The sequence below is a fragment of the Buteo buteo genome, chromosome 17, assembly GCF_964188355.1.
Source record: "Buteo buteo chromosome 17, bButBut1.hap1.1, whole genome shotgun sequence".
Lineage (NCBI taxonomy): Eukaryota > Metazoa > Chordata > Aves > Accipitriformes > Accipitridae > Buteo > Buteo buteo.
Genome location: NC_134187.1, coordinates 5295630 through 5308955, shown reverse-complemented (window position 1 = coordinate 5308955; position 13326 = coordinate 5295630). Strand labels below are relative to the sequence as shown.

At 40.0% G+C, this 13326-nt stretch overlaps 1 long non-coding RNA gene across 5 annotated transcripts in view; it reads left to right on the top strand.

Annotated features, from left to right (window-relative positions):
- The window catches only part of LOC142040759 (uncharacterized), a 29238-nt gene extending 17449 nt beyond the window's left edge, over positions 1 to 11789 (top strand). The window contains exons 2-4 of one of the 5 annotated variants that reach the window (XR_012653296.1): positions 118 to 207; positions 7299 to 7462; positions 7594 to 11789. This is a non-coding gene — a long non-coding RNA (uncharacterized LOC142040759). Of the gene's footprint in view, positions 1 to 117; positions 208 to 7298 lie in introns of all 5 variants that reach the window. The other 4 variants (XR_012653298.1, XR_012653295.1, XR_012653297.1 and 1 more) reach the window with 4 other exon arrangements.
- Positions 11790 to 13326: the final 1537 nt, after the last annotated feature.

Sequence of the window (13326 nt, the reverse complement as noted above, 5' to 3'; positions counted from 1 at the left end):
AAAAAAAGGCAAGAGGAAGTATTTAATTGCATGCAAAAGGCCTTGAGTGAAAACAAACACTGTAAAGGGAGGCATAGATTTCTGGTTTCTGCATCTTGTAATGTTTTTCCCTTCTAGAGAGACATGATCTGATAGAAGATGTACACACAGTCCAGGAAGCAGAACCCGGAACACTCTATTCTGTAATGAACTGCAGAAAAATAATTGGTAAGAAAAAAAATATTGCCTGGCTGAAACTGATACACGTCTTTTACAAGTTTCTGCTATTGGAAAGTATCCAGTTATTCACACTAGTATGAATGATATCTAAGCACATGTGCTTACTTCAGTGCTTTTCTATGATCAAGGCGGGGAAAAGCAAATACATTTCTTCATAAATCAATGAACAGATTCTTTTGAAAGAAGTCATAAAAGATAGTTGTGTCTAACTAAAAGAGAGTATCTAAAAGTAGGTTTCTACATCTGAGCTAGTTATCCCAACAGAGGGAATGAGATCTTCTAGGTAAGTGGAGACCTAAGTCTAAATGCAGCAGCCTATATGGAGGCACTTGGTACCATTTAATATAAAACAAGATATCCAAGACACTCTTGCAGTGCTAAAGATGTTACAAAGGACATATGGAAGACCTGCGCCCTTCCAAATTGTAGCTGAAGCCCTGGCAGCATACTCTGGGGCATCTCAGGAGGTTGTGGACTCCCAGCTGAATTAAATGCTTAGATGAGACAATGAGGGGTGTCTTGGGAGAGACTTCTCTCGTGCTAAGATGTCTACATTTCAGCAAGTTTATCATGTATCAAGCTCTATTGTCTTCATTGATCTAGCTCCACAAAGGAGAGGAACGCAGAATATGTTTTTTGGAAAAGCTAACCTTGTAGAATCAGGTGAATCTCCAGGTGAAAGGCAAATGAGATCAGTGGCACTCAAAGCATCCCTGTTTTATAAGTGTGTACTCCTGAACCTTTTATTTCATGACTTGCAATATTGCCATTATGATTCTGTGTAGCCATCATAGTCTTTTAATAACTAGGGTAGAATTCAATTGATATTCAATCTGTATATATCTATAGTACAGTTGCCTTCTTCCTAATTTAGTTCCCTTTATAGCCATTGAAGAAAAACAGTCGCTTCTGAGATGTGATGTGCATTGCTCTGAATGCCTCACTCTAAAACAGACCACAGAAATCTGGGATTAAAAACATGTGTTTTCCTCAGCTAACAATAAAAGTAATTTGGAGCATTTTAGATATTTCAGTCCAGGAGAACTGAAGCTAACCTCCTACTCTTCAGCAATGGCGTGTAACAAACTGGAAGTACCTGTTAGCTATGAGGAAGTTTAGTTTGGACCAGGTATCCCAAAATGAATCTGTAGAGAGAAAGAAATCATGCAAAACTGAACTTGCAACAGCCAGAAATTGTTTTAGAAACTTAGTAAATAAATATTCCCAGTCTTCTGTTTTCTTTGTGTGACTGATGTCTCATAAGTTATGTCTATCCTAATAAATTCACCTTGCTCAGAACAATTGTGTTCAGAGATGTGGGTCTGATGGCTTTGTTTCACCTATTGGTCCAAATTCACATGCATTTACTGACCGTGTCTGGTTTAAGTTGCCATCTTTGTCCTGCGTTCTAACATTCTGCTGTATTTTATTGGTATCAAAACTGGAACAAAGACTACCTTTCTATTCAGTTTGCCTGGCACATGTCGGGACATGGTAGAACCTTAATACAATATATAGTAAGTAGGAATTAGTGAGGAGGAGGAGGGGAAAGAAATAGGATGCAAAAAGAGAACCATGCAAAAGTAAAACGCAGGCATACTCAAAGCAAGGTCAGCTACAAAATGAGGCCATGGAAGGGCACCACGACTGTTGAATTCATACCCACCTGCAGTTATGCTTTGTGGAGAGAGCCTGACAGGGAGCTGCTCAGGTGGACAGAGCTAAATCCTGCTCTATTGTATCCACTGACCACACAATCAGCAGCTAAACAAGCAATTTGGCAATCAGCTCCTTAGAACAGCACATACGCTTTTCTTCTCACGTCCACTGCTGGCAATGAGAAGTCACCACAAAAAGTTCCTGGATATACAACCTGCAGGTGCAAAAAGAAACAAGTACTACCTCTCTTTTCCTCTCTCTCTTAACAGCTTAATACCTTTGGCTAGTGTCTTGCTTACATTTAGGATTTTGGGGATGGGAATCCTGTCCCTCGCTGCATCAGTACAGCTGCAGAGCACCAGGAGAGATCAGTTTTATGGTAACAGCTGTGGCCGTGGATTTGCAGAGGCTGCAGCTGTGTACAGAGAGGAAATGGGTAGGATAAGAAACATAGGGCTAATGGCTCATAAAACCCAAAGCATAAGGGCAGAAGTCTATGATCAGCACTACGCGAACAGTGCAGCGATAGCCTAGGGCCATTTGTTGCAGGTTGAAGCTCTTCCAGGTTTGATTTCCTATCCATCCAGCTCAAACTAAGCACTCAAATATGCTTGCCAGACAAATAGCAAAACTGTGGCCTAGAGGGGGAGAACACACCAGCTGGGAGTCAACCTAGAGCTGAAAAAAAATCTCTGATGGTGTAAGCAGCAGATCTTTCACATCCTACCTCTGACAACGCAGATGAAGAAGAGATATCGAGAGTATGTCACTTTTTAATGTCAGCTTAGGTTGTGAAGCCAGCTAGGCTGACATTCACTGGTCCTTAGGCGAACGGACTCTACAGAGAAAGAGTAGATAAGGGTGTTGACATGATGCACATTTAATCTGTCGCCTTTGCAAACCATAACAAGCTGTCCTTCAACCTAGACGACTCATGAACTACATACTAGCCTCTTCTGGGGAAAAGGAATACCTTATCTGGACGGTCTAACCTAAAGAAGTTACTGCTCTGGTATGTGACTGGATTGCTTTGAATCTGTGAGTTTTTAGTCCTGTGAAAAATGGCAAGAAAACAATTTCTGAAAACGGACAAGATGACTTTACAGTCAGAGAGAGCAGAACTGTGGTTTGGCTGAGGACATAGCTACAAACCAGTTTCTCAGGGTGGGAAGACTCCAGCGGTTCCACAACCGTGAAGAATTTTTACTGGTTCTGGCCCAGAATGTTCAGCTGTAGAAGTAGGAGAGGGTACAACCCTGATCAGCTTTGAATTCATCTGTGGTGAGAGAGGTTTGGGAATAGGATTGATGTAAGCTTTTGTAAAGGTCTGGTAGGAGAAAGGAACAGTCTCTATCCAGATCTCAAAAATATCTTCCAGCCAATTATTTTAAACCCTTTGTCAAAGAACCATCCCATAATCTTGGGGAAAAAATGCACTGGACGCAAAATATTAAGAATGTATATGACTTTTCTGGGAGCACTTAAGAGCAGCTATGGGAGCCCCAGGGTGGTGACTTTCTTCAGGCTTCTTGTTTCAAGTGCAGTTAAAATTCTAACACTGCCATTTAAAGCATTTTGGTGAAATCTTAAAGCTTTGGCTGTAGCTTTCTGCTACAGATGCTTGTTGATTTTTTTATCCTTTTTTTTTTTAATTTGTCCTGTCATTTTTTAAGGATTGTTACTTTATGAAGGAGAAATACTAATTTATGCATCATCTCTCTTTGGAAATATGCACTGCAGTGTACGAGCCACCCAGAACTCTGTCTTTGATTATTATTATATTGCATGTTGTGTTTTATTCTGACCATCTATTCATGTTGGTCTGGCTACTCCTTCCTCCTCAGAAAGGAAGAATAAATAAATCCCTTAGTTTTAGTTACTCAGGCTGCTTCCTTCTATCTCTTTGCTGAACATTATCAGTCTCACAATCACCTTGAGAAACTGAGGAAGGTCTTGGTATATTGTGTGGGCCAAATGTATCCTCACTAACATTCCCATATCCTGAGGTAAAGTGTTGCTCTAGATGGAGAAATGATGCTACTGGGATTATTACAGCTGTAAATTTCTAGTAGGAAAAAACCCTGAAAATTTCAAATATCTGCAAGAAAGAAGCCATTTTCTTGCTTACTGCAGCCATGTAATATTTTAAGTTATCATGCAAATTACTTAGCCCAGCATAAAGTTGAACTCACACATCCCTGTTCTAAAAACTGTGTTAGGAATTTCCAGAAAGTGCAGTATAGTTGTTATGTACTGAGTCATCTCTGTACTAATATTTACATAATGATTATATTATAAATTTCTTTGGAATATTAATACATCAACTTAGGACTTACTGATGGTGAACAGAGTGAAATAATTAACTTACAGGTCTTACTAACAAGAATGTGGTTAATACATCCCACAACAAAATATGCCTTTTTTGATGTCTCATCCATTTTAAAGCTTGCTATCCTCCAATTCACATTTATATACTTTGTTATTCTGTTGTCTCATCTTTTATTACCCCAAATAACATCTCCAATTTATTAGGCTCTTTTTTGAATTCCAGTCCCATCCCCTACATAATGTGGAACCTCAACCAAGTTCAGTTATAAAACATTTTTCAGAATTGAACTCCCTGTTCGACTGCACAAATAAACAATGAAAATAGTCATTGGCTCACAGCACAGGAGCCCTCAGGGCCCTTACCTGACATCAATCCTTCATGTCAAAGTGAGATGTGAATTGAAACTTTTCCGAGTTTCAAGTGTGTGTTTCCTTCATGGAGATGTAATCTAAACCTCATTTTCTTTCTTTATATATAATGACATATAAGTCAATATCAGAAGTCTTATTAAATTCAAAGTATATCTTGTCCATTGCTTTCAGTTTACTCATTTTGCCAGTCATCCATCTGTTACAGCTGAGGGTTGATACTCCCCCTTTGGATTGGACACTTGAGATGCAACTTATGCAAACTGATCAAGGCATTTATTGATTAGTGAACACACTTTGAGGTAATAAGCAAAGCAGCCAGTAAACTCAATCAGTAATTTAAGGAACCAAAAGAATCCATAATCCAATTAACAAAAAAACGATCTACTAATATTAATTGACTGTTCTATAACTATGCAGGCATTTATGTGCAGCTATGAAACTATTCATTGTAGCTCTTAAATCTAATTTACAATCTAGATCCACTATTGAATTACAATTCTGTAAATATTATGACCCACTGCTATTCCGTCCCCCGCCCTGCCAGATGTTGACCTGATACAAAGTACAACAGGTTGTCCAATGGGAGACCCTCAACTGTCCTGGTGGACTCAGGTCCACAGGGTGACATCATTGGTGTCTGTAGGTATCCACGTTCTTGCTTCCAGAAGATTCACTTACTACCGCTCTTTGATTTTATTTTCCAATTTTCTGAGTTTGAGCTCAGCTTTTCATTGCCCTTGCACCCCATTTTCTCTTCTCAAATTACTCTCAAATAAGTGGTCCTTTCCTAATTACATATTCCACTTTGATCCTAGTTTTGCTTCTAGAATACCCAAAACCTCATATTTCTGATAGCATTCCCTACGCAGTTTTGCCCTTATATGATATTACTGATACGATACATGTGAGTGCCATTGCAACCCAAAACACCCCTGTCATTTTCCAGTTCATACTGGTTGTATTTACTTTACCATATCCAGTCACTTGACACAATTATTCTACTTTAGCCTCAATTCTTCTACCTAGCTCCAGTTGAACACAAACAGGTTCTTATCTTATGTGCCAGTAGTTTGCATACCAGAGCAGCAGAGTAACTTGTTTCACATTTCTGCTTTGCATATGTAAAAGATAATGTAAAAGTTCCCTTTTAAGGACTTAGCTACCCTAAGGCCTCTTCATCTCCTAGGCCTGCCTGATGGAAATTTGAAATATTGCCTGTGTTTTGTTATCAAAAAAGCTCTTATGGATTTATGCATTGCTTTTTCAATAATCTCATCCAGAATTTTTCCCTGGATCAAACCAGGCCAAGGATTCAAACGCTCCTTTAGTTCCCTTTTTAGGCAAAAGTTCCATATTCATCTTCCCAAAGGTCTAAATCACTTCTTCCATGAGGTGATTGCCTTCATGAACTCGGTTGTTCATGGTTCAAAGATTTATTCAATTACTTCCTTAAATATCGGAGGTGGTGAATTTCATCAGACTTGACTACACCTCTGCCATCTCCCTGCTTTCTTTAATCTTGCAGTTGGATTTGTCCTGTCTTCTGTTGTAGTGAAGACAATTTACATGGAGATTTATTGCATTTCCACTGAGTATGACTAGGTATTTAATTTCACTACTTGGGTCATCCCCATATCTGTGTAGCTTTAGGAGAGAAATAGAAAAAAGATTTTACATCGTGACATTCTTATATGACAGGTCTGCAGATTACAGTCTCACGGACTTTTGTCTTGCTTGTCCTTTGCTCTGTGGAAAGCAAACATTTTGAGTCAGTGAAGTACCACTCCCACAGGGGCAGAGTGTGTTTACCAGGAAAACTTTCTGTTTGCCAAAGTAATTTTTCTTTAATATTCCATGTTATACAACTAGGGCATTTTTTTCATCTGCTCCAAGAATACTTCTCTGCCAAGCAACAAATCACAAACTCTGTTCAGCTTATCAAATCAACAAGTTAATGTATATTTACCTTAAAAGAACACCATCATCCGAAAGCCTGAGTTTAAGAGCAAATTACAACTCCTTTCCTTGATTTTCCTTCCTAAATCTTTTTTCTTTCTTTGTCCCTTACTCCTATGTGAAAGGCCTGAGTAAACACAGAGAAAACTATGCATAGTGACAACAATATTGGTCAAATGTGTGGACCAGGGCGACGGTCATGTCGTTTGGAGGGAGGTTCACTGGATGCCTCCAGCTTCCCAGTTCTTTGTTTGGTCACCTCTCGTGTTACAACCTCTCTCGGGTCTGTTTGCTCTGGCATATCTAGTCAGGAACAAACTGTTCAAGCAAGAGAGACAAAATGTAAGGCAATTATATATTGCTTTATATGATTTTTATCGTATGGAAAGGTGGCTATGGTCTGACGAGCTTTGAGGTGAATAGGCTCACGGCTGTGCAGAACCTTTGCTGGCAGGGCAGGCACCCAGGGGATGGGTTGGCCTCCCCAGCTCCGTGGATTGCAGCCCCAGTGGTGCTGAGCTACCAAATTCCACCAGGTCTGTGGACACTGGTGTCTCTGATGACTCACCCAAAAGCCTGGTGATTCCCAATTAGCTCCTCACCTGCTTCCCTAGCTTTTTTCTTCTAGGACTTTATACATTTCCATGTTGATATTTTCCTTTTTGAATCATTGAGCTACTAACAACCCTATCTCAACAGTACTTCCTCTCTTCCCATTTTTACTTTGCTGTCTTTCTACAAACATTCCCTCTGCTCTTTCCCAGCAGTAGGAGCCAAGGGTACGCACTTGGGCCACGGATATCGGGAACACAGGCAGCCGGACTCTGGCACACATCTGGAGGGAGCTCAGGGCTGGGATCGCTGCTCAGGAACAAACTGGGCATCGGTCGGCGAGTGGTGAGCAATTGCATTGTGCATCACTTGTTTGGTATGTTCCAATCCTTTTATTATTATTCTTGTCATGGTATTATTGCTATTACTATCATTATTAGTTTCTTCCTCTCTGTTCTATTAAACTGTTCTTATCTCAACCAACGAGTTTTTCCTTTTTCCTTCCAGTTCTCTCCCCCATCCCACTGGGTGGGGTGAAGTGAGTGAGCGGCTGCGTGGTGCTGAGTTGCCGGCTGGCGTTAAACCCCGACACACGCACAGCTTCCCCTCCAGCCTGCAGGAATGACCACGCACGCAGGGTAAAACCTAAGCCCAGCCTTCTAGCATGGAGAAAGTGGAGACCACTGAATGCACTGTTGAGTATTTCTACTAACAGGCAGCTCCAGACAGTAATTTACCCGTGAACGTGGTGTCCTGTTGCCCTTTGATGGACAGCAGCCATCCCTCCCCTTCCCGGGCAGAGCGGGATGGCTACGGACACTCTGCACACACAGCAAGTTGCGCTAATTAAGGTGGCTAATCTGGGGATACGACTGTATTGCAAGCCCAATCCTGCAAGTTTTTATATGAGTTCAGTAGATTTGCTCAGGGTGTGATATCTGATTGCAGTTTCAAATCTACATACATTGACATGCAGACAGAAAGGATTTATACTGACACAGATTTATTATATTAATACTCACATGCTCCCAGTAGGGACAACTGTATCACTATAGGACGGTTTCATGTCAGTGCAACTGAAATTACAGTCTTGTCTTGTGCTGCTTTAATTTTTCATGGGGTGATGACAGTATCTCTAGGAGCCCCCGGAGAATTGTAATTTTAATTTAAAGTACCCTGCCTGGTGTTTTTTCCTTATAGAAGATGCTTTTCATTTTTCTTTTAAGGCTTATAAACAAATGGTAAGCAATGAAAAGTAACTTACACTTCAATTTGAAGGTACTTGCTTAAATGAAAAATAGAGTTGGAAGAACTTTGAAAAGCCCAGTTGCAGAATCCACAGACTTAAAGCATTCCAGACAACTGTTTGCCTAAATTGGCTTTGCCTCTGTTGAATTTATTCTCTGCTGAATTGGGTCTGGGAGCCAACTGCACTCCCTACCCTCTCCCAAGAGACTGGTCTCAGAGTAAATAGTAAAATAACATCAAATTAAACTTTAAACACGGTACTAAACACGGTATTAAATAAAAAACAATGCAGTTCCAGTCATTCATGCATTACAGTATGATGAAATGTATGATATTTTCTTTCTCATTCATTATCCGTGTAACCTGAAATAAATAGGAAAGAAAAGACATTTAAAATTATGTTCCTTCAGAAACCAAATTTTAAAAATTTGTTGTGTACAAGGGAATGGAAATCTCTGCCTGAAGACAGGCTCAGTGCCAGTAAAAAGAGTCCTATCACAAAATACTTGTTTTATTGTTTTATCACTAGTTAAAAATTTTCTTCCTCTGTAGAAGTTGTTTGGATATCTTTAGTACTACATGTTGTTTGTCGATGATACACAGTTCTCTTATTCTATACAGTGATAGGTTTGTAGCTGGGTTGTATTTCTCATGAAAAACCTTGACTCATTTGTTCCTTCTGAATTTTCTTCTCTCTGATTTCTTGTTATATTATTCTGCATAAATATTATAAAAGCCGCATTTAATATGTGCTGCCTGCATTTGTTGCTTATACTTGTCTGCTATTTATAATGTGAAAGCTATTTATTATATGATAAAACATATAGACCCTCTCTGAGAGTTAGGATTAAATGGCATCTGCTTTCCTGTCCTGCTCTTTGAAGGTGAAGGGTCTGAAATTTCCCCAAACCGATTGTCTCCCTCAGCATCCCGGCCACAGGGAAAGCTCTGCCATAACCTCAAACTGGTCTTGAGCTTTGTCAATCTGCGAGGAAGTCTTCAGAGTCCTGAGGCTAAAGGCAAAGGATAATTTTGTTCTACAAGGCAAAGGTGACATTACTTTTGCATGTAGCTCTTTCAGCTGGTCTTGCAGTGTTGTAGCACAGTCCTACTGAGTCCAAGCTCAAATAGATACATGAATAAGAATATGAAAATGGCACCGGTGGGTCACACCAAAAGTCAGCCTAACCACACTTTTTTTCTGCAGGAAAGGCCAAAAGCAAACTCCTAGGAAGAATTGGAGGGCAGGATAAAGATACGATGTTTTCCAGACTGCCTCCCAACCTCTGCCGGATTCCTTGAATTAGAGATGGTGTATTTGTATTTAATACCTTTGACGGATTTTCCTTCCATGAGTTGGCCTAATACCTTTCAAAACCACAAAATTTTTCAAAAAGATAATGCAATGTGTTTTAAGAAGAAAATTCCATATGACAGTAAGACAAGGTGAGCTATTGTTAAAATAGTGCTGCAGGTGTCATTAGCAGCTACAGAAAGGCAGGTACCTAGCCCTTAATGAACATGAAAATCAGATTTTACAAACTTCTTGCTTTTTAAACCAGTCATTGTGATTTTGCATGGACAAACCCCCTCCCCTTTCCTTTTCAGTAGAAATTAGCACAAAAATAACTCTATTTTCATAAACTTGACAAATTGGAATGGAGTTCCTGATTGACTCTACTTTGTGCTGCATTTTTCCAAACATCCTAACATAAATTTTATATATACATATATATACACACATATATGTATATATAAATTTATCTTAGGATGCATGAAGCCCTGTTGCATATACTTATGAGGTATTCAAACAGGGGTGTTATTTCTTTTCTGGAATCACCCCAGAATGAACTAGCAGTATATTCATTAACTATGTTGTACTCTATGATACCACGTATTTGAGTACTTTGCTCTGCTGTGGTAATGATGACTGAGGGAAGGACCATAACTGTGCAAAATTCTTCAGCATATCTGAACAAGTTTCTGAGTACAACTCTGGCAGAGGAAATAGTTGATAGCGTTGGGCCCAGACAAATACTTGTAAGTATACATGTAAGTTTGAGCACAGGAGTTTTTATATTCAAACCAAAAGACTGAGCATCTTGGAGACTCAAACTCTGCATGTGTGACTGTTAGCTTTAAATAAATAATTTTAACACAGAGCGATTCTGCTAGGTGGAAACCATTTCTCTATCACAAAGCTAAGCTGCCAGTAGTCTAGTGTTGGGGTGAGCGGAGGTTGTTTTTCTGTTCTTACTGTGCTCTCCCATCAGTGTGAGGAATTTACAACCATTAAACAGACACAGACGTTTCCCTGTCACCAACAGGGGAGATCCTTCTACTCTGACATGGAGGTCTAAAAACTGTATATTTAGGCCTAGACCTCCTTTATGATTATAGACTTACTTGCACAGGATGTTCACCAAAGTCCAAAAAACATGGAGAGCAGCAGAAGAGCTCTCCCTACCTGCAAGAGTAGTTTTTGTGGCATATTGACAATAAAGGACGTCCTTTTGGCAGTGCCTAACTCTCCCATACCTATAGAGAAAGTTTAGTCATCTAAAACAGAGCTCTATACACTACAACCCCACCACAATTATATATTCAACATAAAATGTATTACGCTTGGTAACTGTTAAGCAGATAGTATTTTTAAGTTTCAGGAGATGAAACATCAGTCCCTAATACACCAAGACAAGCTGTGTCCCAATGCTTTTATCAAAGTAGGAAAGAAGATGAAATCTAAACCAACTTTTTTTAAGAATAAAAAAAAAATCTCCAGGTTGCCTAACCAGGGGCAACAGTTAGGTGAAAATATCCAGTGATGTAACTAAGAACTTATCTGGGCCCCGCAGTTTCTTTTGGCTTACCAGCAACAAATTGTACGTATTTGCAGTTGAGGAAAAAGGTAATTTTCAATGACACTGAAACTTCAGCTTCACATGTTCAGTTTCCCACGAGAGGGCACTGTTATATTTTTAATGAAGGCAAGGTTCTGCCCAGCGCTGGGCGGGTTCGCATAGCTTGGCGTCTACGGTACAATTCTAGCTGCCACACAGCGAGCAGAAAAATGCAGGATCGGATTCACCTCGTCGCACATCTGTCAACCCTCTGCATCATCTGGCACCATCCACTGCCAACCCGTCGCGCACAGCAAGTCTTCAGCGTGCCAGATGTGTCAGGCTTACGCACGTTAAAATAAATCATCAGTTCATACACACGGTGTCTGATGTGGTCAGGATATGGCCCGGTTTAACTTGGGATCGAAGGGATCTGTGTCTTCCTCCTAGGGAGGAATGAGGTCACCTGTGTCACCGAGGTTGGTACCAGATTTCGGCATTTTCTATGGAATATTCCATACCCATCCAGTGATTTTATCTTAGTTTGTGGAAATACACATTGTTATAAAAATTAAACCACTTTGAGAGTTGTTTTTGCAGCTTTGATGGTCGAGAATTTATATCAATATACAATAAAAACCAAATATCTGCAGTCAAATATGTGGAGACCAAAGAATCTGTTAGTTTAGCTGGACTCTGTCCCTATCAGGAGTTATATATTATAGAGCTTTTTGAGCCTTTTTAGCTTTTTTACTTGTTTTGAGAACCATGTTACGGTAGTTAAGGTAATATATTTGGATGAAGAAAATCTAGGTAGTTTGGGTTTTGATGACAGAAGAGAAAGCATAGTTTTTAGGGCATCCACATGAGGAAGTCAAAGCTTTTTGAAGAAAAATGCCAAAGAAAATGAGAAGTTTGTTTTATCTAGCCATACAAGACTAAACCACATTTCTTAACAGGCTCTGTCAAGGCTAAATTACCTCCTAAGGATTTATGAAAGTTAGTCTCATTCCTTAGTTACTGAAATAGTTGGCAAATGCACTTTAAGGAGGAAATAAACTCTTCTGGTAATTTGACCAAAATATATATGAACAGAGCCAGCAGACATTGGAAGTACGACACACCAAACAGTTTATACGTTCTGGCACCATGTCAAAAGTGACAGATTCTCACAGAAACTCTTAAACTGACCAGGTACATACTTTTTGCTTCCTCTAAAGCCAGTGAGAAGGATCAATCTGAAATCAGACCGTCACACAGGTCTACGCCAAGGAGGCATCTATGTTAACCTGAACCCAGCTGAGACAACAAGGGAGAGCCAGGCTGAGCTAACACAGGTGTAAGCATGCATTTTATTTTACAATCCTTTTCTCAGTTGTGTTTTTCCTGTTCACACCTTTGGCATGTTTTTTTCTGTCACAGTTTTTTCCCAGCTGGTTATAGCTCTTCAAGAGGTGCTTACAAAATCACTGGTTTTCATTGGACCTACAGATGTCACATGGCTGTGACCTGCCGGTCTTGTCAGAAGCAGAGAAAATCCCAGAGAAAAGCTGGGCAGCTTTAATTACAGAAGTACTTTGTAATAAGGTGACTTCTTTGACTGCATTTTTCTGTGGTGACACATGTCCACCTTGCTATCTCCTGCGCTCCAGCTAATGTGTCAGCCACTGTCTGTTCTGGGCCAAAATCATCATCCGTAATGTAATCAAAGGGAGATCAGGAATATGGGGTCTCCTATGAACCTGTGATGTTGCACTTCAGGATGAGACAGATGACCTCTCTGCTTTTGGGATTCAAATATGGGGAATCTCTAGCTAGTTCATCTAATGGGACCAGTCACTTCACTTCTCTGGAGTGTTTTGTGACCATTTGCTTAAATATGCTTCTTAAACTTCTTCTTTTGACCCACTGCAGAAAACCTCAGTGTTTAACTGCCTGCCAGTATCTCCACTATTCAGTCTCTTGCTTTTCAGCCAGAATCTTTATGCTCTGCAGATCGTCCACTTCCCAGCCCGACCCCAGCCAAGCCTGGTGTCATTAAAGTTAGCCGCACTATAGCCAGCCTCCACACAAATCTCTTGAGTTTGCAGGTGATAATGAAGGCCTGTCCTTGCAAGAATATGATTTAGACTGCTGGAGTGGGATTCATCTC